Consider the following 27,758-nt stretch of genomic DNA (forward strand, 5'->3'; position numbering starts at 1 on the left):
GGGTAACGCCACAACATCAGACTCCAACACTGGGAACTCGTCTAATCCTAGGATAGGCGTCTCAATCGGTTGGGTTTTCGGACCAGCAATAAAGGATATTCGATGGTGCATAGCGCTCACACGGAAGAGGCAGCCTCCGAAACTCACCGGATGATCGCCACTGCAATTGGCGTAAGCCAAATCTGCCTTGCAGGTTTTAAAGTCGTGGTCATCTCCGCACCGCTTGCAGCGTGGATGCTTTGTGCAAACTCTGGACACGTGCCGAAACCGTTCGCATCTAAAACACCGCGGAGAAGCTTCAGTGAAATCGGCAACTGCGTTTTTTGTGAATTTCAGATCAATTTTTTCGGGGCGCTGGGAGTTGGGAGCCAATGTAAACACGATAGAGTTGGTAGGTTTCGCAGCCCATTCTTTTCCTGAAGACTGCACACCACGCACAAGTCGTTTCACGTGCGAACACCTAGTGGTTTCACATAATCTAGTAGGTCGTGTTCTATATACCACTTTGGAACACCCTTAATAACACAGGTGTTCTTCATGTAGGAATGGGGAAACCACACATTAACTTTGATGCCAAAAATCTGAAAGCTCTGCAAGAGCTCGTCAGCCTGCTCTTCCTTCGAGATATTCAGCTGAAGAGCCCCGTGCATGGTGAACCGACTACAAATCGGAGCTGTTCCCAGCAGTTATTGAATGGCCGCGAAAAGTAAGATGGGATTCCTCTCTCTTAAATAAATCTCTTTCTCTGTGGGCTCAACCACAATCGGTATCCCGACCATTCGTTGCTTGCGATGACTCACCAATTTGAAGCCCTCGTCGTCCACGTCAGCCATATCGGCCACTGACTCGTCACCGTCCACGATCGTTGACTCATCCCCACTAAGCGATGAGGTCTCAGTGGACGGGTAGTCGTCTCCATGTTCTGGTCCCTCCACAGCCCGGAAAGCCATGGCCGCCTCTTCCGAGCCAGCCTCCTTAGATTGGCGTGGTCCCTTTAGGCTTGCCGCCGCCGGAGCAGCTGTACTCTTCCCATAGGGACAGTAACGCCTTGAAGATGCCGCCGTCCTCGAATATTAAAATAAAGCTAGGTGAAATAGGCAAAATTAGGTAGAGAAACAGAGCTGAGGCGACAGTAGGTCGAACAACGTCTTCGTCTTCCGCAAAGCCGCTACTCCTCTGCAGTCATTGCAGAAATGCAGCGACGCAATAAAAAATGCAGACAAATGAGTCGCACAATATTGAGTTGGAGCCGAGGTGAGCCCCCAAACATTCGCGACATAACCGACCAGATGGTTCTGGTATGCTGCAATGTTTCCAAGAGACCGCACTCCGGGCAACGGGCGGAGGGCGCCAACGCCCATGCAGCGATGCGATCAGCCGTGAGTACAACCCGCCAGCCCGCAGCCAGCCAGAGTTTCGCACTTGGGCAGGGAGTGGCTGCTGCTGCTGTTGCTGAGAGGAAGAAAGAAAAGGAAAGTGCACGCGCCTGCCTACTGGCTCAAGCCGAGCCACGGTCGCGGTCGAGTGCTGAAAGTAGGAGAGTTAAAGTATAGGAGAGTAAAGAGTAGGAGAGCAAAGAGTGAAAGAAAGGACGCGCCGCGCTGAAATGCCCCGGGCTGATCCCGGAGGCAGTGCAATACCGGGCCGACCCGTGCCAGAGTGCTTCAACCTAGCACTCCGCCATATTACAAAAATAAGATCAGTATCTTGGGTCGAAGGACCCACAGCAGGTATTTAATCAGGTATCAGCGTCCCCTACACAGGGAGCGATGAATGCCTCAGGTCTCGCCACCGCATCGGCCCGCTTCGCGCCAATTGTTCTGGAGTTGAGTCGGTATGTGCCTCCCTGATCTACATCGCCCGCGTTGTATATCCTCGTCATCGGCGTACACAGAGATCTGAACCTCGCCTTGTCCAGGTAATCCGCCGCGGTGGCTCAGTGGTTAAGGCGCTCATCTACTGAGCCTGAGTGCTCGGGTTCCAACCGGACCCCGGCGGCCGCGTTTCGATGTAGGCGAAACGCAAAAGCGCCCGTGTGCTGTGCGATGCCAGTGCACGTTAAAGATCCCGAGGCGGTCAGAAGTTTTCCCGAGCCCTCCGATACGGCACCTCTTCATTTGTTATTCCATTCATTCCTTTATCCCTTCCCTTACGACGCGGTTCGGATGTCCACCGAGATACGTAAGACATTTACTGCGTCACTTCCTTTCCCGGAAACGAATTTCCATTTTATATCATTGGCCAGGCAGGGGAAATCCGCGCACGTATGGACTGTCGGCTATGCGCATTAGCAGGGGGTCGATACAGAGCACGAAAATCATGCGCTACAAAAGACATCCCTGCTTCCCAGCAAGCAACGTGCCTCCCCATGTGCGATAAAAAGGGATGGAATGTCCCAGCCCCAGTACAACATTTATCAAACATTTCCAGACCGCAGAGGCAGGGCATAGAAACACAAGCAAATGGGCAGTGCTCCCATTGCCCTTTTAAGTGTTAAGCGGAAGCAAAAATGAATCATAGCATATTGGTAACTGGGGTGAACGTTTCGGAACCAATTCTTTTCAGCAAGAAATAAAAACCGACTGCTCGCTCTCTTCTCTCTCTCTCTCTCACACACACACACGCGCCACAAGCTGAGTGGGGGAGAGAAGGTTTTGCTCTTGCACTCGCCGTTTTGAGAGATCAAACAGTTCCGCTCGAACAGCCGAAGGAAGCAGTTCACCGCGCATCTCTCTCGGCGCATGCATTTCTCTTGCACTTGGGCTTTCGGCTCCATGCTGCAGGCAGGCGCGGCGGTCTACCTTTTCATCGCGCCGCCGGAAGCGACGGTCACCAACGTTCCCGTCTTCTATAGTGTTTCCAACTTCAACACGGGCGCCGGTCCCTGCAGGCATCTCTAACTACCAGCAGTCCTTGTTGCGTCGTTGTCTAGCAGACGTGCAGTAGTTGCCTCCCGTCGCTCGCCCGCCTTCCTCGCTGGACGAAAGCCATCTTGCACAGACTTATTCGCGCAGCCCCTAGCCTTTTGCGCGCAAGCCCTAGCGCGCGGCAGCTCTTGCTTTCATTACTGGGCTGCCATGGACTTCGTAACAGGGATTCACGGCAGCTTTACAGCGCACATCGGCGTGCCCACATAATTCCTTTGGGACTGATGCAGCGGTGGCGCATCGCAAGTCCTTTGCGCAGCTTTACGGCCCTACTCCATGATGCCTCTGTTCCAGGCGGCGTTCGCGGCGGCGGAGTTCCAGGCAATGGGCGACTCTTAGCACGCACTCTGCATTCCTTAGCGGCTCCGACGACTGCGGTGTATTGTTGGTGGCAGCGTGGCCGTCCACTGCGGTCATAGGCGGGAGGGACCTTCGGAGGCCTACCACACTCTTGCTGCGAGTGCCCATGGATTAACCTGCTCTACCTACATTGCCGTCCTGTTGCGGCGGTATAGTTTGTGTTATGTTCGCGTCGCAAGTGACCCTCCATCCCCACCGGATTACTTGTGCCTTGATCACCTTGATCTCGCCTCCCACGCCGTATTGTGCCGCACGCGCGGTCTGCTGTACCATTGGTGCGGCGTGCCAAGGCTCCTACCTCAAGACGTCCCCCCTTCCCGTCTGGCTCCGAGCTGTCTTATCCCCACACTTTGTTGCAAGATTGTAAAAAGGGCTGTAACGAGGATGTAACGCGTATGTTTGAGCAATCGCTGTGCGAGGAGAAGGCGCAGGACAGAAGCCTGCATTGAATTCATGGTTTCAGCTGTTGCAGCCTTTTATTTTACTCCTGGATTTCCGTTGGCAACGTCGTCAAGGCATGTTGCTTATGCTTTTGTTTTATTTTCGCCTCGTAGAACTAATATTTTTTGCCTGTCTTGAGAGCACGTCGCAGAAGCTGACTCCGAGGCTCGTGCGAGAGGAAAAGCGAGAGGGAGGTTTCAACCTGCAGAAAATCCGTGACCTTAAACCGCGTATCTGGCGCGTACGCCCATCTCGTTTTTTTTTTTTTGGCACCCAGGTTGCTCTTTACATGCGTTTGCTTTTGCGTGTGCGTATATGGTTTTGTAGCCCTTAGAATGCTTGCTTAAGGTGCAGCAAAATTCAGCCTGTATTATGTTTTTCTTGTTTGATTTTTCAGATTTCTCAAAGCTAGAGAAAAAAGTGGCGATTATTATATGCTGGTGCCGCAGTGCTATGTACATTTCGAATTAAATGGTGCATGCATATGCTTCTACTGTTTGTATTCATTTAAATGCAAAAAGTACGTATAGTAAACTGAAATTACATCGGTATTGCGCGGCTATTTCCTGTTATATGGGCGGGACGGGCTACTTTTTGAATTCATATTTCCTTTATGTCCAGGGCGGCCGTTAAGTTATGTCCAGGGCGGCCGAGCCAACATGCATTCACACGAGTGGACAGATATATTACACCACCTACAACGTAAGTATATGCCTGAAATTTGGCACATATGTGCGCTTAGATGCTTGAAGGCTGCATGAAAGAGGAGAAATAATTTTATTGACCCAGAGCCGAGAAATTGAGCATTGACCTTTTGGGGCTTTCCCTGGAACGCACAACTTTTGGAGCACTGTTAGTTGTGGGGACGTTCTTTGGATGTGTTCGGGAAAAAGGAGCACCTACTGGGGAGATTCCAAATGTCCCGATGGGCTATCTTTGAGAGATCTTGTGTAGGTTTTGTGTTTGCAGGGTTAATAACGTGGGCGATGCTAAAAGGAGCGTTGATCGCTCCTTTTACTGACAAACTGGCTGAAAGGCCCGAGTAGAGTAGGTTAATTTTTGCTATGAAGTCAGCAGGGAAGCCAAAGGCTTCTAGGACACCTAGAAGGTAACGCTGCTCGACGCGGAAGAACGCTTTGGAATGGTCAAGGGAGACAAAGCTGCCCGGGACCCCCGCCCTGAACATGAACATGAACAAGTCACGAGTGCCAGAGCGGACCGAACTGCCCGGCACGCTGCACATCCCTGCAGCGCTGATTAGAGTGGGCAGAGTCGCGCTCAACCTGTTCGCCAGCAGTGACTGCACAATCTTGTAGTCTCCTTTGAGCAGTGTGATCGGGCGCCACGCTTGCGGGTCCTATGGGCACCCGCCGGGTTTCAAGATACGCACAACTCGCCTCTCCCTTAAGGACTCTGGTCAAGCTCCGTCAGTCGCCAACTTGTTCATCATGTCGAATATGTGACCCTCTAAAACATCATGAAATCGCTAGTAGAAACTGCTAGGGATTCCGCCAGGGCCAGGGGTCAAGGCGGGGCTCATTCCCTTTAGTGTGGCGCGGAGCTCGTCTCGCGACACCGGTGCGCGGTGTCGCATCGTGAAATTACGGGCTGTCCTCCCGTTCGACGCCAGAGGCAAAACGCTGTGGCACGTGGCGGGTAAATACTGACCCCGTAAGGGAGGATCACCTCTTCGATTAAAGCGGAGGCATCTTCGTCGAGGGCGCCCGCGCGTAGCTGGCGTAAGACCGAGGAGTCTGCTATGGGCCTTACCTGAACAAATCCCTGACTCGAAATGAAAACCTTTCGTTTGGTACGCACCACTCCTGGGTACAAAAAGAGTTCACTATGCTCGAACTTTGTCACGTAACCGCAATCACTAGTGATTTGATCATGCGTGCTCGTCATGCTGATAGCCGAACAGAGTTTTAACACTTGAGTTGTTTGGTATACAACATGCCACGGTGAAAAATAATGCTCAGTGCTCGAACGTGATGATGATGATGATGATTATGGATTTTTATGGCGCAAGGGCAGCTATGGCCAAAGAGCGCCATGTCACAAGGTATTTTTCTTTTTCTTAAGGTGGGGTCAAAGACCCATTTCCCAAGCATTTCACCCTAAATAAGCCGAGCACCAGACCAGGGGAAAGCTTGTACCCATTGTATCACCGGTGGGTACCCGGCGGCACTGGGGATCGAACCCCGCACCTCCCGCATACGAGGCGGATGCTCAACCACTTGGCCACCGCTGCGGTGTCAGTGCTCGAACGTGGTTACGTGACTATACTCACTAGTGACTTGGTCATATGGTCTTCTCATAGTAACAGCCGAAAAGGGCTAAGAAAAACCTTTAGTTTGATATGCATCATGCCTGGGTGCAAAAAGAGTTCACTGTGCTCGAAGATTGTCACGTGACTGCAATCACTAGTGATTTGATCATACGAGCTCGACATGCTGATAGCTGAACAGATCGTTAACACCTGAGTCGTTTGATAATCAACATGCCAGGGTAAAAATAATGCTCAGTGCTCGAACGTGGTGACGTGACTATAGTCACTAATAACTTGCTTATGTGGCCGTATTATAGGCACAGCCAAACAAGGATTTGAAAAACCTTTCGTTTGGTATGCATCACGCCTGAGTAAAAAAAGAGTTCTCTGCGCTAGAGCATTGTCACGTCACCAAAATTCCTAGTGATTTGATCATTCGAGCTCGTCATGCGGATAGCCAAATTGAGCTTGAAGATCTGAATCACTTTGTATGCAACATGCCAGGGTCGCAAAATAATGCTCAGTGCCCGAACGTGGTCACATCACTATACTGACTAGTGACTTGGTCATGCGGTCTTTTCATAGTGACAGCCGAGAAGGGCTTCAAAAAACCTTTCGTTTGGTATGCATCACGCCTGGGTACAAAAAGCGTTCACTATGCTCGAACATTGTCACGTGTCCGCAATCACAAGTGATTTGATCATTCGAGCTCGTCACGCTCATAGCCGGAACGAGCTTTAAGACCTGTGTCGTTTGATAGGGAACATGCCTGGATGTAAAACTAATGCACCGTGCTTGAACGTGGTCACGTGACTATACTCACTAGTGGCTTTGTCATGCGGTCTTCTCATAGTGACAGCCGAGAAGGGCTTCGAAAAAGCTTTCGTTTGATTTGCATCGTGTCTGGGTACAAAAAGAGTTCACTATGCTCAAACATTGTCACGTGACCGCAATCAATAGTGATTTGATCATGCGAGCTCGTCATGCTGATAGCCGAAGAGAGCTTAACACCTGAGTCGTTTGATAGGCAACATTCCTGGATATAAAATTAATGCACCGCGCTCGAACGTGATCATGTGACTACTCACTAGTGACTTCGTCATGCGGTCTTTTCATAGTGACAGCCGAGAAGGACTTGAAAAACCTTTCGTTTGATGTGCATCATGTCTGGGTACAAAAAACGTTCACTATGCTCGAACATTGTCACGTGACCGCAATCACTAGTGATTTGATCATGCGAGCTCGTCATGCTGATAGCCGAAGAGAGCTTTAGGGCCTGAGTCGTTTGCTATGCAACATGCCTGGATGTAAAAATAATGCAGTCCTCGAAGGTGCTCAGTGGCTATAGTCACTAGTGACTTGGTCATGTCCCTTTGTTCTAGTGAGAGCCGAGCAGGCCTGCGAAAAACATTGTTTGATATGTATCATGCCTGGTTGAAAAAGAGCTCACTACACTAAAACGTGGTCACGTGACCCGAATCACTAGTGAGTTCATTGTGCGAGGTTGTCATCCCTATTGCCAAGCATGGCTTTAAGTCCCATTAAGTCATTTACGACATCGATGAGAACATCCCTGACTCCGGTCTGGCGATACTCATTAAACCAGCGACGAACAGCATCGAAATAACCAAGGTTCAGCGCCTCGGCAAGTCAAGGTGCGTCAAGCTCACTTTTAAGGGCGATTGTATTCCATCGCACGTGAAGGTTGGCCACTTTCTACATGCAGTTCGCCCATTCGTCCCGAAGCCGCTTCAGTGTCGGAAGTGCATGAAAATTGGGCATGTAAGTGGTGTTTGTAATAACACCATCACGTGCCCGCGCTGCTCTGAAACACAGCGGTGACAGTTGCCGCGCTACTGTCTTGAAATGCGCCAAATGCCGTAGCCCTCATGACGATTCTTCGCAAGTCTGTCCCCGCCTGAAGAAATAACGGGCGGTGTTGAAGCAAATGGTGCGAGACCATTCAACGCACAGAGAGGCCGCAGCTACGGTGCGTCGGCGTCGTTCACGTCGTCGACGATCTGCTAGACAAAAGGCGACAGTGGCAGGGAAGCCCCCATCGCTCCTGCTACTTGTCCTCCCTCTCCACCGAGTAATATAAGCCCAGTGACTTGTGAAGCCGGAACGAGTGCTTCAGAGGTGACATGGCCACCATTCCCGTAACCACGCTCGACCTTGGTGTCTGAGCAGGCACCACGCCCCCACTGTCCCACGCCTACAGCTGAGCGAGCACAAGGCAGAGATCCAGCCCTAGGTGAGGAAGTCCAGGTGTTTGCCATCTTGAGGTCCGTTATGAACGCCATGCGTGTGATGCTGTGTAGCTTTCACTCGCCAGCAGCACGGAATGCATTGCAGGTACTGGACGCGCTAAATCCAGTTCTTTCATCTTTCCAGTAGCAGACACAATGGCTCTCCCAGCGTTGTCATTTTAAAGCCAAGTCAGAGAAGCCTCAATTTTCCAGTGGAATGCCCGTGGTCTCAATTACCGCATTTCGGACATTCGCGAATACGTCTATAAACTGAGATTTTCAGTCCTTGAGATTTGTGAGCCCAACTTACAAAATCCCATCCGAATTTCTGGCTATGAATCGTTTGCATCCTCCACTCACAGGGGGAATAACAAGGTCATCCTCTACATTCGAAGGGAGCTTACTTACGTGCACCATACGGTTCCCCCTCACGACCATAACCGGTACGTCTGTGTAACGGTGAGAAGGCGCGCCCCGACGTTTACGCTTGTGGGCCCGTACTCATCATCTCTAACAACGTTTGACGCCTACAGACTGAAGGACTTGTTGGCTGCAACACCTGGGCCTTGGATCGCCACTGGTGACTTTAATGCGCATCACGCCATGTGGGGAGGCATCCGGATGAATTCGAAAGGAAGAAATCTTGTCTGTTTCGCATTTGACCACGACCTACAACGCCTTAACGACGGTTCTCGAACGCACATTCGCGGGTTGTCTTGCAGCAGTTGTCTGGACTTGGCGTTTGTGTCTCGGTGCCTTGTGAGACGCGTCCGGTAGTTTGCCGACGTGGAAACGCATGGAAGTGACCACATTACCACATATATTATTGTTCCTGGTCTCGCTGGATGCAGATCTGCCAAACGTTTGCAACGAATAGACTGGTCTATTTTTAAAACCTTTATGGAAGAAGCATGCAGAGAATACATTACAACATGCATTGAAGAGCGCATGAAGGAGGCTACGAAACACGCGAAATGCTTCTTCCCTCCAATGCCAAAGTTCACAGATTTCGATGTGGAGCTGCAGCGCCTCCGATCACTTCGACAAAGAGCAGAGAGAAGATACAGGCGCACAAAGTCACCGCACGACTTAAAGGATGCAAGGAGCACACAAAAGAAAATTCAGCGTAGAATTCAAATCTTGCAGGCTTACCGTTGGAAATAATTCTGTGAATTACTGTATCCTCGAAAGCCTCTCTCACACATCTGGAGTGTGGTGCGTGGTTTGCGAAGATCTCCTCAGCAGCTCCAACCATTCAAGTCTCTCGCACTTCACCAAGGGCGTAGCGAAGCGGAGATTGGTGAAAGTTTTTGCGCCACAACTCCACAACTCTGAATTGCTGCGAAGTGCCTAGATCTAGGGATTCACGAATGGACCTTCTTTTCCCCATGGAAGAACTAGACGCCGCCATGGCCGGTTGCAAACGGTCTTCATCGCCGGGGCCCGATGAAGTAACATACTCTGCACTTGCAAACTTTGGTCAGGAGGCTCGACGTGTTCTTTTAGACCACTTCAACTCATCATGGTGTGCGGGCACAGTTCCGGATGTGTGGAGATCAAGTCGTCTGGTTCCAATCCTTAAACCTGGAAAATCGCCGCTTGACCTAGCATCGTACCGCCCAATCGCATTGGCTAGTGGCGTGGGCAAACTCATGGAAAGGTTGGTGCTTACGCGAATTGATGGTGTCTGGAGCGCTATCAAATATGCCCAGATGTAATGTCCTGGTTTCGGCGCGGATGTTCTTTTATTGACAGCGTGATTTACTTGGTTTCATCTGTTGAACATCAGAAGCATCTGAAGCGCTGGACCGCGGCGTTGTTTCTGGATGTTAAAGGGGCGTATGATAACGTCACTCATCAAGCTATTTTGGACTCTCTGGAAGCTGCAGAACTTGGTGGTCGCATGTTCTGCTGGATACGCAGTAATCTATCCAACCGATCACTATTTATGCAGACTGAGGACGGACCAACATCTTCAAATTACACTTCCCGTGGGGTCCGAAAGGGTGGAGTACTCCGCCCAACGCTTTTCAATCTTGCGCTTGTCGGCCTTTTCGATGTACTACCACTGTCGGCGAGAGTCTCAGTCTATGCAGACGATATTTGTACCTGGGCACCAGAAGTTACGCGACCACAAGTTCGAGCAAGGCTTCAAAAGGCGGCAAGGATTCTTGCGACCTACCTCCGCCTGCAAGGCCTGGAGATTTGTACTGAAAATTGTTCCGTTGTTACCTTTACACACAAGGACATGTCTGATGACCCCGTACGCATAAATGGGTAAACAATACCCTGTGAAAGAAGCCACCGCTTCCTCGGAGTGATAATCGATTGTAATGTAACATAGAGCCCACATGTCCCGTACATGAAAAGGCGACTGACATCGATCGTTCACGTTCTCTCTTTTCTCGGAGGGAAGTCGTGGGGAGCATCAGTGCAGTCGATGCTCCAGCTGTGCACCGAATTACTCATGGGATTCCTTCGGTACAGTATCCATGCGCTAGGAAACTTGAGGAAAACGAACATACCACCGTGTCTGCAAAGTGTTCAGGCTCAAGCTCTGCGGGCGTGCCTAGGACTGCCAAAATGCGCGTCTACAGCCGCAACAGTACTCATCGCTCGAAAGAATCCAGTGACGCCTATGTCACAATCGAAGCCTTGAGAGCGCGTATTCATCTCCTCTTTCGGATTCCTGCGCACCATCTTGCCAGTCTTCCTGCTAACCGGCCAAGTACATCGTTTGCGAAAATTATTGATGCACATCCCGACTTCCTGCCAACGAAATTTACACCAGCCTCTAGGCCGTCTTCTCGTCTTCTCCATTATGGAGTCTGCACCAACCTCGTGTGCTTCTTTCCATATCGGGCATCAAAAAGAAGGCTGATTTATCGACGGCAGCACTAAAACAGACAACTATAGAATATATGCATCAGAAACACGGACACCGACTGCATGTATACACCTATTGCTCAGTGACCCCTTCCAGTTCCTCGGGCTCCGTAGTCATCCCCGTAAGGACCATAGTTAAGAAAGTAAAAACATTACACCGGACTTCATCGGCTGGTGCAGAACTTACTGCTACTCGTGTCGCCATTGAGCATATCAGTGAAGAAACACCCCAGCAATGGTCCGTTTTCACTGATTCAAAGGCAGCCCTCCAAGCGTTACAATCTGCTCTTCGTCATGGGTCCCAGAAACAACTTGTCGCCGAAATCCGAGAGCTCCACCACACAGCCATCAACAAAGGGCACGATATTGTTTACCAATGGCTGCCAGGACACAGCGACATCGCAGGCAACCACCGCGCGGACAAGGCCGCGCGAACTGCGCACCATGAAGGTGATTGCGTGTCCATCCCATCTCGAGAGCCGACGCAGCGGATAGGCTTAGACCGCTGTCGCGGGACATCACGCTTGCCGCGTGGAATTCAGGCCAATTCTCGCATCCGCGTTTAAATACTCAGAGCCAGATTTGAAGTGTCGGCTTCCATCCGGCCTACCACGACCTGAAGCAACTTTGTTGTGTCGCCTGTGGCTTGGTGTAGCTTTCACGAAGCACTACTCTTTCTTAATAGGTATGGCTGATAGTCCTGCAGCGCCGAAAGACAGTCTCCCTGCTGTGCACTGGAGCATCTCGACCTGCGCCCACTGACGGAAACGAAGATCCTCAGCCACTGGCCGCGGCAGTCGTCGGCGAAGGCGTCGAAGGCACTGCTCCGCTTTTTGAAGACTTGTGGCCTGCACGATAGGCTGTGACTTTACTGAACGCTGTGACTTTACATAGTGACATTAATTTCCTGCAACTGCCTTTTCTCCTTCGTCTTTTTCTCCCCTCACCCCTTTCCCCCCGTGCAGGGATGCAAACCGGCTATTCGTCTGGTTAACTTCCCTGCCTTTTCTCCTCCTCCTCCTCCTCCTCCTCCTCCTCCTTTTAAGTCCCATTCACTTTGATATGCAACATGCCTGGGTAGACAATTCGCTGTGCTAGAACGTGGTCACGTGACTACGGTCACTAAAGACAGCCTTGGAGCCTCACTATTGTGATAGCCAAGCAGGGCTATGAAAACCATTTTGTTCGATATGCGTCACTTCCAGGTAGAAAAATAATTTGCTATGCATGAGCATGGTCACGTGACGCGAATCATTAGTGACAACTTCATGCAAGCTAACGACAGCCATAGCTGCAGAGGGCTATAAAAATCATTTAGTTCGATATGCATCACGCCTCGATTGAAAAACGTGTTCACGAAATTCGCTTGCACGAAATTGAATTCAGTTTCAAATATTTCGTCTTAAATTCTTAATGGGCCAATAACAGGAAATATATAATGAACTTATCGATGGTAGTTGGGATGCAGTAGAATAAAACAGTCAAATGGAACGCATTTCAATTATAGCAAGCTGTTTCCTGCGAGGGAGTGTGGTCGTTTCCTGAAATGGCAGTTCTTCCCACAATTCCGAGCACTTGTTGGGAGGATGCACACCAGGGAGCCACCTCCGGTCGATGACGGTGCGTTGGAAATCATATTGAGCGCGACAGTGCATTACAAGAGGAGACAAAGCGCGCAAGCTCGGGGTGGGAGAGGAGAAACTTGTCCAATGTACTGGCGGACTGTCCTCGTTGCCAGGTAGGCCCGAAGGTGCCGCCTTGCGGGGACACCCATGCGTCTGACAAACGAAACTGGACACAGAGGTCCTGCAGCGAACGTGCGTCGGAGTAGGGGCCACCATGCCCGGGGCCGTGCTAAAATTCTCAACATATATCCACACCACCCACTTTTACAGTCACTTATGTAGTCCACACATGATACCTTCTAGCTGCAGCCGGTGGTGGTTGACCATTAAGCGAAGTTATCTAATTTTTGAATGTCCGCGGTGATGACGGAGATGAAAATAATTCAAAAGATTAAGCTGCTAATATTTCTTTTACAGGAACCTAATTATTCCAGCATTCTGTTTTATAACCAACTATATATATATATATATATATATATATATATATATATATATATATATATATATATATATATATATATATATATATATATATATATATATATATATATATATATATATATATATATTAGCAGACAAGTTAAATGAAATGAGGGGCCCGTTTGACAAATTTATGAAGGGAGCCAACAGTCACCGAAACCAAGGTGCATAGGGGAACGTTAATTTTTTTTTTATGTGTTATGCTTATCATTGGGATAATAATACTTAGATTAATAAATCGCTTAAAGAAAATTATAATAGATCTCAGTGACAGCCAACATTGCCTTCCACTTAGATTTTTCATTTCGATTGCCCAAGTGCAGCTTCTAAGAGGAGCTTCCAGTCACCTTCCCATTGGATTTCTGGGTTCCATTTGGGCTAGCTCCAACTGGTTCCAAATGGTTCTAGTTGCGCGATCGAACTCGGAGTTCCGAAACAAATTGGAAGCTCACGAACCAGTTGGGTAATCCAGTTAAAAATGCAGAACCAATTGGAATGCCCAACTGGAACTAGGGAAATCAAATTTACTATTCAGTTGGATTATAAGCCCAATTGGCTGACCAACTGGAAACAAATACTGTGTGCAAGTGGACACATTGGTTTTATTTGACTGGGCATGCTGCGCGACTACTTGTGGCAGGAGCGTGAACTATAGCTCGGCACCAGCTAGGAGCCGGAAGACTCTGCGAGCAACGACTGAACGTAGAATAAATCCCGCTAATTCTCTGAGTGTTCTGTTTTACTTTTAATTTTTTTTGTATACATCGCATGTATGGGCCGCATGCCAAAAATTGGCGCTCAAATCTTGAATATATAATTCAGCGGCTGTAGGTGAATACAGCGGGATGCTGTATGTATAAAATGTCTGTCGCATCGTTTGAAACAGAACACGCAAGCAAAAATTAGGAATCTAGAGTTCTTTAAGGTGTCAGCTTACCCTGGCAGCCAGTAATATGCCTTTTCTTTCCGAAGGCGAACGGAGTGTTTAGACCGCAGTTAATACAACATTAGAAACTATAGTCGGATACAACTTTAGAAGACAGTAGAGGCCCCGCCCAGATGACCGAAGCGCAGCAGCCAATTGCCTTCGCGACTAAAGAAATAGTCCCGCTCAGAAAATTGTGACTGCTTCTAAAACGCATATTTCTCGTTATAAATAAGACTTGTGTATCTTGATGAGTGGTTTGGTAAACTACCATGATGGAAATGCTACAGCACATGCCGGATCACGAGAGAAAAGTAACTCCGTGCCTTCTTCAACGCTGTGCGCCGTCTGGTACTGAGCAAAATCGACAGCACCGAGCGACAGTCGAACGACGCCCTGCAATTTTTACAATGCCAGCCACATTGCTCGCATCGCAATGGGACCCACCGGTACGCCTCACGCTGCGGCGCTACGAGGATGGTTCGAATGCTTGCATCATGCTTGCCAACAGTCGCGCGGTGCTGGCGTTATCTGTCCTACTCCTATGCTACCAACCTACACCATGCGTCTGTCAGATTCCTGCTTCGTACCCCTTCTTGCGTAGCTCTCGATTCATCCGCGGCGCAGAGCTTTTTCCAACGACAATCGGCAGGAGCAGCGCCTCCCCTATAGAGGAGGCGCTGTTCTGCTAGACGCTCGGCTATCTTATCATACTGCTGCCAACGATCGACCGTTTGCGCGCTGAGCTGGCAGCAACTAATCTTTGCGTTGGATGTTGCTTTCGCAAATCTTTTCGGTTGAGGAACTCGTAGGTTGCTTTCATCCGCGCTCGCTTTTCTAATTTATCCTGATAATGATTTTGCTCTATCACTTCGCCACGTCCGACGAGAAACTTAGGGGCACAGTACACAAACACACCCGCCGCTCACAGTAGGTACCAGACTTTGGCAAACTCTCCTCGTCGTAACTTCATTTAGGAGCAAAACAAAACACCATAGAACAAACCCGCACGATGTTTGTTTGCAGCGGTGTGTCGCCGCGGGGTCCTGTTTCCGGACGAAGCGCAGCGCAGCGTCACCTATGTTCGCTGTAATCTTTTTTCGTCGGCTCACGGCTCAGAACAAACGCACGCGGCACAAATTGTGCATCGTAAGCTCGTAATAATATTTCCCGCATGAAAAACGCCCACAGACAATTCGAATTCACTCTAACGAAGGGAGACACACACAGCTGATGCGACTTGGCCCAGTTCGAACTGAGGCACACAGCTGACGCGACTTGGCCCAGTTCGAACCGAGGCGGCCATGTTAGGCATGTTCTCCGTCGGCGGGGTCAACGGCCCTCCGGCTCGCGACATCACCTGAAGGGCGCGCCTATTGGCGGAGGCTCGTGAGCATCTGCCTTTTAGGGGCAAATGCGGCTGCCTTCCATAGTTGTACCCGTCTATAGACTATGTTTGTTTCGTGCAAACAGGTCTTGGAGGTCCGTGAAGTGTGCCGGGAATTGGATCGAACGGGACGCTGCAAGTGCAAGAAGGCGAGTGTTCATGTGAGCATATAAACGCCAAAACAGGCCTGTAAGGCACCCAACCGGGCAGGATCCTGTGATACGTAAAATTGGGCCTGCCACTCCACACCTTTCAGCTGCTAACGCCAATCAGCTTTCACTGATTAATGTGCAAAGTTGGTAAGCTGATATCTAATAATTTTGTTTCGTTAGTGTAAAATGTGTATTCTGGCTCAGACTAGACGCATCCAAGTGTTCACATCACTATGCCTTTAGTATTTAGCCATCGATAAAGATTACATCAATTTTTCACCAAAATATTAATCTTAAGCTTATCAAGTTCAGATGTGGTGCAGGAAAAATAGAAACCTGGAAAAATTGGTAAGCACTCGTATTGTTTTAGCATCGTTGCAACACAGACAGAAGACCTTCGTCGTGTTTAAGTTTTTTTGTCTGTGTCATGTGTAGCACGAAAACAATATGAGAGCTTATATGTAGTGCTTCCGTCTTTTAAATTTTCTCACAAAGCATTTGATTCCTTTGTATATGGTTCTCAACGCGCAATCAGATAGCAGTACCTTTTTGAAGGCTGCCATGAAGCAGCGTCGATCATCTTTGTCCACCTTGTTAAGTGAAAAAGGGATCCCCATCCACTCTGTCTGTACGATGTGAAAATGGTACAACAGCTGTCGTCGTGCTGAGGGCGAGACGTCAAGCAGGGCAGCCTTCTCAGGCCGAGAGGAATGGGACGTGAATGCAGCAGGGGCCTTGAACGAGAGTTGACATCCGCCAAAAAGATAAGCATTCTTTTAGGCACTGCAGGCGAGTGAGGTGCCCGTGTACTGTGTTGGTAAAGGTTGTTTGGCTAGTTATTTTTATGTTTTAATGCAGCGAAATAAAGCATTGAAGTAACGTTAAAAAATTATCACGTTTTTGTACTCATGGGTAGTAAAGGCATAACCATGTGACAAGCAATGACATTATTTATATGTGAAGTTTACCTTCGCAAAAGTTATTTGGGCATGGTGTTTATGTGCGTCGATATCGTCAGAGCTTTTCCGATACCATCTTGACAGGAAAAACTGATGTTAAGAAACAACAGCATGTCAGATGCTGGTTACGCCATTTGATTTTCCTTGAAAATTAGGCAACATAATCTACAACTGTCACCCGTTAATCACTGTTGCTAGTTTCCAGCTCCTGCATTATGTCAAGAACTCTTACGTCTGTGTCCAAGTGTAGCCCTCCCTGCTCTGTGAGCTGCGTATGAGCACAGCTTGTGGCACTGCACCGCCTTTTGTGGCTGTCAGGAGCGCTGTAACTGTGATCCTTGCAGTGTCGCACGAAGCCATCAAGTCAACAAAGATGAGTTCTTGAGCTCACTGCATCCTCTAAGCATGATGCATAATGGGTGTGATCACGAGAGTCGCCAACCTATCATCTATCTTACTGCTGGCGCAAATATATATGCCTACGCAATCAGAACATGCTGAATAGTCGTTAAAGAGACGCAAATACAGCAACGCAGTTACTATGATTTTTGGAGCGAATTCACATGGCACTTGTACTACTACCACAAATCAACATTGCGCCATTTTGTTGTGACAATCGTTTGTGTGCCTTTTCTGTAGTAACTATATTTTATCACTTTGGCATATGCTAGGTATGATTGAAACTTTCGCCAGATGTGCATCATATTCAGGAGTTATATTTCTGGGCTACCCAGTATTCATGGGAGGAGAAAATAAAAGGTGCTACACAATGTTTCCAGCTTTGATTGGCAAATGAATATCTCTTGGTTGTGTCATAAATAATGTTGGATCACAGTTTTGCCTAGGAGGCATGGCTGCTACCACAATGCTCATGACTGATGGCGCACTTGTACTGTGTGGAAAAATCCTGACCGAACAGGGCAGCAGGTTAGTTAAAATATTTGGCGAGAGCCATGTTGTCTGTGATTTCTTCTCCTCCTTTTATTTCCCTCTTTTTCTCTGTCTTGTCCTAGCTTGCATATTACTACTACTACTACTACTACTTCTACTGCTAGTAGTACTACTTCTACTAATGCTACTACTTTGCCGTCACGCTAATTCAGTGGTCATGACGCTCGGCTCCTGACACGAAAGACGCGGGTTCAATCTCGGCTATGGCGGTCGCATTTCAATGGAGGCAAAATGCTTAGACCCGTGTACTAAGCGATGTCAATGCATGTAAAGGAACCCCACGTTGTCTAAATTTACCGCAGCCCTCTACTTCAGCTACCCTCATATCCTAAGTCACTTTGAGATGTTAAACCCCATAAACCAAAACCACACTACTACAGGCATTGCTACTGCTGCAAAGACTACAACTACAACAATAAGCCGCCGCGGTGGCTGAGTAGTTATGGCGCTCGGCTGCCGGCCCGAAAGACGCGGGTTCGATCCCGGCTGCGGCGGTCGAATTTCGATGGAGGCGAAATTCTAGAGGCCCGTGTGCTGTGCGATGTCAGTGCACGCTAAAGAACCCCAGGTGGTCGAAATTTCCGGAGCCCTTCACTACGGCGTCTCTCATAGCCTGAGTCGCTTCGGGACGTTAAACCCCATAAACCAACCAACCAACTACTACAACAATACTCGAACTCAGGTAGATCGAAATTCATGGGGCTTCCGGAAACTTCGATATACTGATTATTCGATGTATAAAAAATGGCAAGAGTGTTTCTGTAACCTTAAATCAAGAATACATAGCACTCACTCAAGCGGCGGGCTTTTGCAACAAAGTGCCGCCCATAAGATAGCTGGTAGCACACCACTCGCTAGGCATTGCTAGACGTAACATGCTTTTCATCGGGAACCGCAGCGCACAGCGCTTTAGAGCTAGTCAGTAACCTAATATAAGGAGGGTAATCTTGCCACTGGTACACAATATATATATATTAATCTTAGTGCCTATTAAGGTACAGTTGGTTTCAACAATGCTTTCGACAGAGAAGCGAGCGCAGCGTGCCAGCGGAGAACTGCTGCTATGCTCTACAGAAGCGATCTACTAGGCTGCATAGCAGCTGTACTATTAAGTTCGTGCTTCACCTTGTAGAGACTAAGAAAGTTCCTGTTACTGAGTGTGGTAGCCTTATTTCTTTGTACGAGCAGGAACAAGTACACCAACTTGCCATGCTGCATAGGGTTCAAACATTTAAAGGGATTTTTGGAAGTTCTTGCATACCTCGGGCTGCATATTACGGCATCTTTTCCTGCGGCTTGGCCAGTGGACTCCCGCATGGTCCATACTTCGCGGTCCGCCAATGTTCGTGCAAGTAATACACAGTCATTTTAGTTGGGGTTCATACCTCTCGCAAGAAGTTGTGGCCTATTTGGGTGCGTAGCGACGTGAGTCTCATGGTGGTACATACCCTGAGAGGGTGTCACTCCTGCTTCAAAATAAGAATGAAATGTTGCGTTTGTTTCGAGGCTTGCACGAAGAATTCTCACTGAATCAGCTGATTGTGTACTATGGTTGTGGCTTGATATTGCCGCAAATCTTTGAAGTGTTTGTGTTTTCTTTCTTCCCAGCTGCCGGAATGTAGCTTTATCGCTTTGTGTGCGGTGCAAGACGCGACCAAATATATCTCGGTTGATCGCATTCAAGTGGAGCGACTCTACGTTGTTCCAGAATGTTGTAGTAACTTTGCACGCTTTATTTCAAAAGTTCGCTATCAGCTTACAATTGAACACTGCCGAAAGCGGCGGGCATTCGGTTCGACGACCACCGAGCACGCTTGTTGCTACGCCGCCTGCAAGTGACTGGTCCATTGTGGGCGCAAGTCAGCCCGATTGTAGAGTTTTGTTTTGACCCCATTTCTGCAGTCTTTCTGCTCCCCAGATTGCAGTCACCACTTCGTGACAATATAAAACTTATCACAGCAGGCATAGCGACTTACCTGCAGAGTAACTGGTCATTCTGCATCTTATTCTGATTGTTTTTTTTATTTTTATATGCAGTTTTGCAGGTCAGTCAGTGCTTCGCTGAGTTGTCTTGTTCCTGTGGAGGTGCTGAAATCACACTACCTTGCGGAAAACCATCCTGCAAAAAACAGCGCCGATTACCGCCGATTAAACAGCATAACGAAGAAAAACGTCTCCCTCTCGCATTGACGGCACACTGAACCGGCTCTTCAACGCTAAGTATTTCTCATCGATGAACCTCAAGAGCGGCTACTGGCAAATTGAGGTCGGTGAAAGAGATCGCGGGAAGACTACATTCATCACTCCAGATGGCCTCTTTGAGTTCAAGGTGATGCCATTTGATCTCTGTTGCGCACCAACGACGTTTTTGTGTGTAATGGATGCGCTGACAGTACTCAAGTGGCAAATTTGTATAGTATATTTTAAATTACGTCGTAGTCTTCGCCTCGAACTTTGACGACCATCTAAAAAGGCTTCGAACAGTACTACAGGCAATCAAGTCCTCGAACCTTGAAACTAGAAGTCCTAACCTTGAAAGCACAGCAGTGCCACTTTGCCTACGAAGAGCTTCTGTTTCTAGGCCACATCGTTAGAGAGGAGGGTGTACGACGAGATCCGCAGTAAACAGCTGCTACCGGCTGTTTCCAATACTGTTTCAGTGCGCGCCGATAAGAAACCTGTGCGTAGATTCCTCGGGATGTGCGTGTATTACGGACGATTTTTCAAGAACTTTTCCCGCATCGTCGAGCCTCTTGCCCAGCTGAAAAAGGCGGACCTTGGAAGCGCCGTGAGCAGAAGCCTTCAAAGAACTTTAGCGTCGAGTACAGTCCCCATCGATCCTCGCGCATTTTGATGACAACGCCAATAACGAAGCTCATACCGACGCAAGCAGCGTGGGCCTAGGCGCTGTCCTTCTTCAGAAAGGTAATGGATTGTATCCGGCGTGCACTATCTGCCTTATCGTTACAGCGCACGTACTGCCTTATCATGTCGCGCCCATAAGCTGTCCGATTATCATTGTTGTGCCCCGCCCCCATCACCTACTTTAAGGCGTACCAAAAAATCATACGCGGTCTTCATGTTCCTGCCACCATGTAGTTGCCTCCATTCCTTAGTTCGACACACATCACGTTACATGGTGTCAGAAGTGGGCCCGACCGACAACGATGGAACTTCTGAAGGCGCCGCCACCCTTGATTATGACCGGCAACCTCTGAAAATTGTAGACGCTTCAAGCAGAAGTTCGACCTGTTCCTGCAGGCAACCACAACGGAGGAACAATCTCGAAGCGAAGCTGCAAAAGCCGCGCTCCTGCTAAGCATAGCCGGCGATGAAGCGCTCGACGTGCTCAACACGTTCAAGTTCGAAGCAGCAGAACGCAAGGAAGACTACGGAATGCTCGTGGGAAAATTCGAGTCCTACTGTACCGAGGTGAGCAATCAAGTTCACGAACGTTATGTGTTTTGCTCACGAAAGCAGGCAGAGAGAGAACTATATGTGAAATTCGTCCGTGACTTCAAAAAGTAAGGCTCGCAATGCAATTTCGGAGAGCAGCGAGGCTCATTGATCAGGGATCAGATCGTCTTTGGCACGAATAACTCAAAACTACGCGGGAAAATGCTACGAGAAAAGTCTTTAACGTTGCAGAAAGCTGAAGAACTGTGCAAGGTGGCAAGACCTCTAGCACAACGAAACGAGGTCTGGAAAGCTGCGGACGACATCGTCGATACTGTTTCAAGCCACGCGCCATCATCCCGAAGCCAAAGCAGTGCTGAGTGCAGTAGGCATTACCGTTGCAAAAAGTGCAATCGACGGCACAGGCCCAGGCAGTGCCAGCCTGTGGGAAAAGGTGTAAAGAATGTGGGAAGCTGCACCATTTCGCGTTGTGCTGTCAAGAAACGTCTAAAGTTGGCCAAGTGAGCAAAGACAGCAGTGACGATAACTTTGACATTCTAGAAGTTGGGACTGGCAAACGAAGCACCAGCCTGAGCGCTAATCTTCCAGATTTTGCTGCTGTGCTGACTACTGCGGTGAAGAAGCACATTCAAAATAGAAGCGGAAATCTTCTACCACTTCTGTTCAAAGGATCAGTCGTGAGGTTCGCGGACAAATCATGGTCAAAAAAAGGTAAAGTCGTCGCCACTACTGCTTCCAGGTCCTGCGAAGTGCAAGCCGAAGATCGTGGGGTCTTTAGGCGCAACAGACGACATCTGCAAACACGTGAGAGGTGTGCAACAGACATTAGTAACGACGATAGGGATTCGCTCGAGCGTGAACATGTCGACCTCGGCCCAACTGCTCCAGACATCTCGCCTGCTGCCACAGCGCTATCACCTGCTCACTCGCTCGAGCAACAGCCCGCCATCAACAGCGCAGCGTCCTCAAGTGTTGTGCGCCCCATGCGAACACCTTCTCTCGAGCCAACACCGGCTCCAAGAAGATCGGCTTGTACAGTGATTCAAGCCACCACAACGACTTCATTACGATAGAGAATTTAATCAAATATCCTGAACTTTTTCATTACCCCTCAGGGGATGTATCGCGTGTGCATTATCTGCCTTATCGTTACAGCGCACTGACTGCCTTATCATGTCGCGCCCGTAAGCTGTCCGCTTGGTATTGTTAGTGCCCCGCCCCCATCACTTATATAAAGGGGTACCAATAAACCCAACACATTCTTCTTGTTCCGTCACCATGTAGTTTTTGTCACCATGTTTTTGATGGTGCAGCAGGCTGAACGTCTTCGAGCACATTCTCATCTGCTGAACTCCCTAGATCGAGCTCATCTGAATCATGAACCACATTTGCAGGCTGAGTGTTTGAAACTGGGTTTGCCCCCGAAGGAGCGCAGCGAGGTTTGCGGAGCCTCCTCCAAGCACACACCCCTGAGGAAGCCGGGCGCCGAGCCGGGGGACGCTTCTGCCTATTTTTGCCGGTGGGTTGGCATGTGGTGGGTTCGAACCAACCACCTTCCGCAGCCGAGGCGGACGCCCAAGCCTCTAGACCACAACGGCTCAGGTTGGTCAGCGATCAACAGGCTCTGTGCTGGCTTGCCAATTTAAAGGACCCCTCCGGCGCATCGCTCGTGGAGTCTGCGCCTCCAGGAGTTTGACGTTGCCGTCGTTTACAAGTCCGGGTGCGTGCACTCTAATGCCGATTGCTTGCAACGAGCCCCTGTACATACACCGCCGCTGGACGACAAGGACGCCTTCCTGGGACCGATCAGCTCTATCTCTTTTGCACAGCAGCAACGCTCGGACCCCGACCTAAAGCGCCTCATCGAGCACTTAAAATTCAAGGTTTCTTAACCCCCCCCCCCCCCTTGTTCAAGCAACGGCTGCCTTCCTTCTGCGTACAGAATGACATCCTCGTGAAGAACTTCGCACCAAAAAAAAACATCGCCTACCTCCATGTTGTACCTGAAAGTCTCCGCAAAAAGTCCTACAGGCTCCACACGAAGAGCAAACAGCTGGACATCTCGCATTTTCTTGCACCCTCCGCAGTAGTCAAGACAAGTATTACTGGCCCCGACTGTCTGCCGATGTTGATTATTTGTGAAAACCTGCCGAGATTGTAAGCGGCGAAAGGCCCTTCCCCCCCCCGTCCAACAGGATTTCTGCACCCCGTCGAACTCCCCTCAAGGCCCTCTCAGCAGATCGGCATGGACTTGCTTGGCCTTTGCCGAAGTGAACGTCCCGAAATGATAATGATTATGAATTTTTATGGCGCAAGGGCATCTATGGCCTAAGAGCGTCATGGCACAAGGTTTTTCGACTTCTCACACTAAGGTCACAGGCCCATTTCTCAAGCATTTCACTCTAAATAACCCGAGCACCAGACCAGGTGAAAGCTTGTACCCGTTGTATCACCGGTGGGTACCCGGCGGTACTGAGGATCGAACGCAGTACCTCCTGCATCCCGAAGCAGCACAGGTCATCGGCCCAATATTGCAACACGATGGTCCCATCCTGGTCCTTTGTAGGGCCGTCCTTTGCCAATACGGCTGCAATTTTGAGCCAATTGCTTGTGCTGCTTAGGATGCGAACGTCTGGACATAAGGGGATTATCATAACGACCGACTACCTGACCCGCTTCGCCGAGGCGAAAGCCCTACCGAACGAGACAGGAGACGAAGTCGCAAAGTATTCGTGGTGTACATTCTTCTGCGACGCGGAGGCCCCGATGTCCTAATCAAGGACAAAGGAACAGCATTCATGGCGGAACTCACGCAATCCATCCTGCGTTACGTCCAAACCAGCCACTGGAGGACAACTGCATACGATCCGCATATGATCCGCAGACCAACGGGCTGACCGAGCATCTTAACATAAACATCGCCGATATGCCACCCATGTATGTCGATGACTAATACAAAACCTGGGACGTCATCCTGCCTTACGTCCCCTTGGCTTCCAACACCGCAGTGCAGGAGACCGCCCAGATGACGCCGGTTAGGCTCATGCATAGCAGGAACGCCTCGACCGCGTTAGACACCATGCTGCGCAACGTTTCCGAAGAAGATAACGTCGCCGCCTGCCTTCAACGCGTAGAAAAATCTCGAAGAGTTGCCCGATTACGGGTCAAAGACCAGCAGCGGACCGATGCCAGACGCTACAACGTACGAAGCCGCAAAGCGGAATACAAGCGAGGAAACCGAGTCTGGGTTTGGACCGTTCGCCGCCGCGCATTGAGTGAAAAGTTTTCGCGCCGCTATTTGGGCCCATACAGCGTTCTTCGCCCAGTACGAGAACTGGATTTTGAAGTCATCCCTTACGAAACACCTGCACCCCAGCGACACTGTGTACGACAAGAGGTTGTCTATGTCGTCTGTCTAAAGAACTATTAATAGGCGCTAAAATTCAGGACGCTGCGTCTCAGCACTCGGTGTCTATTCTTCACAAACCGTTTTGTCTCTATTCACCTTACGTTTTAAAGCATCGGGTCGATGCTTCTTATAGAAGGGAGTAATGCCTCGTACCATTCTTGTGTTTGCTTTTTCATTGCCCCGCAGGGGGGCGCCTGCAGCTTGCAGGCGTCGCGACGGTGAGTGGCGACACCGCGGGTTCCCGAGCATCCGCAGGGACATCCCCGCAAGGGGATGATGGTGAACTGTGCATCACCACGGACCCGAGCACCCGCGCCTCGCCGTGCGTGGCATCGCCGTGTCCGGGGAAAAGGGGATCTTGGTGGTTGAGCCCATGCCGAGCGTTTAGACCTTTAAGGCCCCTCGGCGGAGGCAACACACCACTTTGGCCCCAGCTTCCTGTAGACGGCACCTCCGGCCTGACCCGACCGGAGCAAATCGGCAGTCGCCTTTTCCTCTCCTCCTCTCCATCTTTTACTTTCCTATCTTCTTTCGGACTACTGTCTTGTCTCCTCCTCGTTTCCCGGTTTTTTCCTTTCTTCATAGGCGGCGAGGGTTAACCTTGTGTGGCCAACCACCCTGAGTTGCGTCGTATTTGGTTATAGTTGAGGTGTACAGCTGGCGTGGGCATGACATGCTTGCAAGTTCCTGTCCCGTCCCCTTGTTGAGCTCCATGGTGGGTGGCTGGCACCGCGGCCGAACAACAGACGTATTCCATGGTTCCCCTCCACTCACAAATAGATCGCCCTCAAAATATAGTGCGGACCGAAGCAACAACCCACTACCTTCAGAAGTCTAAGGACACTTTACAGAAGTTTCACGTCATTCACAGCGAAGCAACAGATAAGACCGCGCGAACAATATCCCCATTCATAGTCACAAAAACCCTAACCTCTGCCTTGGGCACGGGTTACAAGCTAAAAAATGCCTAGTGGCGACCTCCTACTAGACCTGAAAGAGAACGATCAATATTCTAAACTGTCCAACATAGTGTCCATTGGGGATACAACTGTCTCAGTGACTGCACATAGATCTTTGAACATCGTCCAGGGTGTGATCTCCGAAATCGATTTCCTTCAACTCACAGAAGAAATGCTTGAAGGTCTAAAAGACCAAAATGTCATCAATGTTCACCGCATAAAAAACCGAAAGGAAAACAAAGAAATCGCAACAAAACATCTTGTCCTCACATTCAGCTCAAGCACACTGCCCGAGTCAATCGAAGTTGGTTACCTAAAGATAAATGTCCGACACTACATCCCAAACCCGCGACGGTGTTTTAACTGCCAGCGATACGGCCATGGCTCACAGAGCTGTCGTGGTCGGAAAACATGTGCGAAATGCGCCTCGCAAGAGCACGTCTCTGAAAGCTGAGAAGTTGCAACACTAAATTGCGCAAACTGTCAAGGGGACGATCCCTCCTACTCAAGATCATGCCCCTCATGGAAGAATGAGAAAGAAATCATAGCAATGAAGACAAAGCAAAATATAACTTTCAAGGAAGCACGGCAACTCTTTTATGCAAAACACACATTCAGTTTCACAGCAAGAACAAGCTTCGCCGATGTGGTGCGCGGGGGCATTGCAGCACACCGCGTTCCGGCTTCTGCCCAGGCAAAAGCTCAGGCAGGGCCACCTGCGCCCCTGGCAGGGTCAGCAAATGCTGCCCTGCCACCGCCCCAAACGGTCTCGCCGTCCCTTGAGTCGGCGGACGATCAGACCCCTCCTTCTCGGAGGAGGCCTGAAGTACGTACACGCGCGGTATCCCCGCAGGCCTCCAGCGCCTCCACCGAGGTGATGGATATATCTTCTGGCACGCCCGTCCCGCACGGGCGGCACAGGTCACTTGACCGTCAAAACAAAGGAAGGACCCGAATCACGGGCCCTCTTGTAAAAGAAACCTTGGCTCCCACTTCTTCCGTCAAAAAATATAAAATGGCACTCCTAATACAATGGAACTGCTTTGGACTTTTCAATAACTACAGTGACATAAAAGATCTGTTAGACACTTTTTCCCGTGTGGCTTTATGCCTTCAGGAAACAAGCCTAGGTCCAAAACACAATAACTTTTTAAGGAAATACAAAGTCTTTCGTTGTGACAGAGAGCAAACTAATAAACTCTCTGGAGGTGTTGCTATTGTAATCCATGGCGGTGTTGCAACCAGAGAAATCAAACTTAAAACTTTGAATCTGTTGCAGTGACTGTCCTACATTTCAAAACAATTATCATATGTTCTATAGATCTCGTGCCACAGCAAACAGTTACACTAAATGACCTAGAAATACGTTTAAAGCAGCTACCAGAGCCATATCTGGTAGTTGGGGAATTTAATGCCCACTTTTCTTTTTGGGGAAGCGAACAAACTGACACTAGAGGTCGTGTTCTAGAAGATTTTATTTTTTGCAACGACGTTTGCCTGCTAAATACAGGTAAACCCACATATTGCTCCCCAGCCTCAGGAAAAATGAGTTGCATAGACCTGTCCTTTAGTTCACCCTCCGTTTTTACTGATTTTAGTTGGAATGTTCTTGACAATCTGTACGGAAGCGATCATCTTCCTATAGTAATTAACTTGTCATCACCACCATCAATCATTCCAAATAAACCACTTCATTGGAAGCTCCACATAGCCGACTGGGATTTATTCCAGGAAAATGCTACACTGGAGACAGTTTTCTCAGGAGATCTTAGTGTAGATTAACTAAATGAAATGTTTACGTCTTGCATAATTGCTGCACCACGTCTAGCCATTCCTCAGTTTTCGGGAGTGGTACGCCAAAACCACAAGGTTTGGTATAACCAAGACTGTAGAATAGCCAAAAAACAGCAGAATAAAGCCTGGAGTATTTTTCGCAGCTATCCAACGGCCAAGAATTTTATAAACTTTAAGAAAGCACGCGCAAAAGCCCGGCATACCCGCCGCAATGCGGAGAACACTTCATGGCAAAGCTACGTATCATCTATAAACAGTTCCATTACATCCAAAAAAATGTGGGAGCAAGTTCGTAAATTGAAGGGCGGATTCTCTCCTTTCACAATTCCCTTTCTAACAGCCCCTGCTGCACAAACAAGTATAGAAGAACAAGCAGACATCCTAGGTGAACATTTTTCAAGTGTTTCCAGCTCTTCACGCTATACACAACAATTCATAAAATACAAAAAACTATGGAGAAAGAAAGACTTCCTACAAGCGCGTGCACAAACGAAGCATACAACAGTCTAATCACAATTCATGAAATAAGAAAAGTTCCGTCTGCAGGCAAACAGACTGCGCCTGGTCC

At 49.1% G+C, this 27,758-nt stretch overlaps 1 long non-coding RNA gene across 1 annotated transcript in view; it reads left to right on the forward strand.

Moving 5' to 3' along the window:
- LOC144104810 (uncharacterized) overlaps positions 1–27,758 on the forward strand; it is a 151,938-nt gene that overhangs the window by 73,845 nt on the left and 50,335 nt on the right. Inside the window, exon 3 of the long non-coding RNA XR_013308633.1 lies at positions 4,350–4,430. This is a non-coding gene — a long non-coding RNA (uncharacterized LOC144104810). The remainder of the gene's footprint in view (positions 1–4,349; positions 4,431–27,758) is intronic.

This window comes from Amblyomma americanum, chromosome 1, assembly GCF_052857255.1.
Source record: "Amblyomma americanum isolate KBUSLIRL-KWMA chromosome 1, ASM5285725v1, whole genome shotgun sequence".
NCBI classification, from domain to species: domain Eukaryota; kingdom Metazoa; phylum Arthropoda; class Arachnida; order Ixodida; family Ixodidae; genus Amblyomma; species Amblyomma americanum.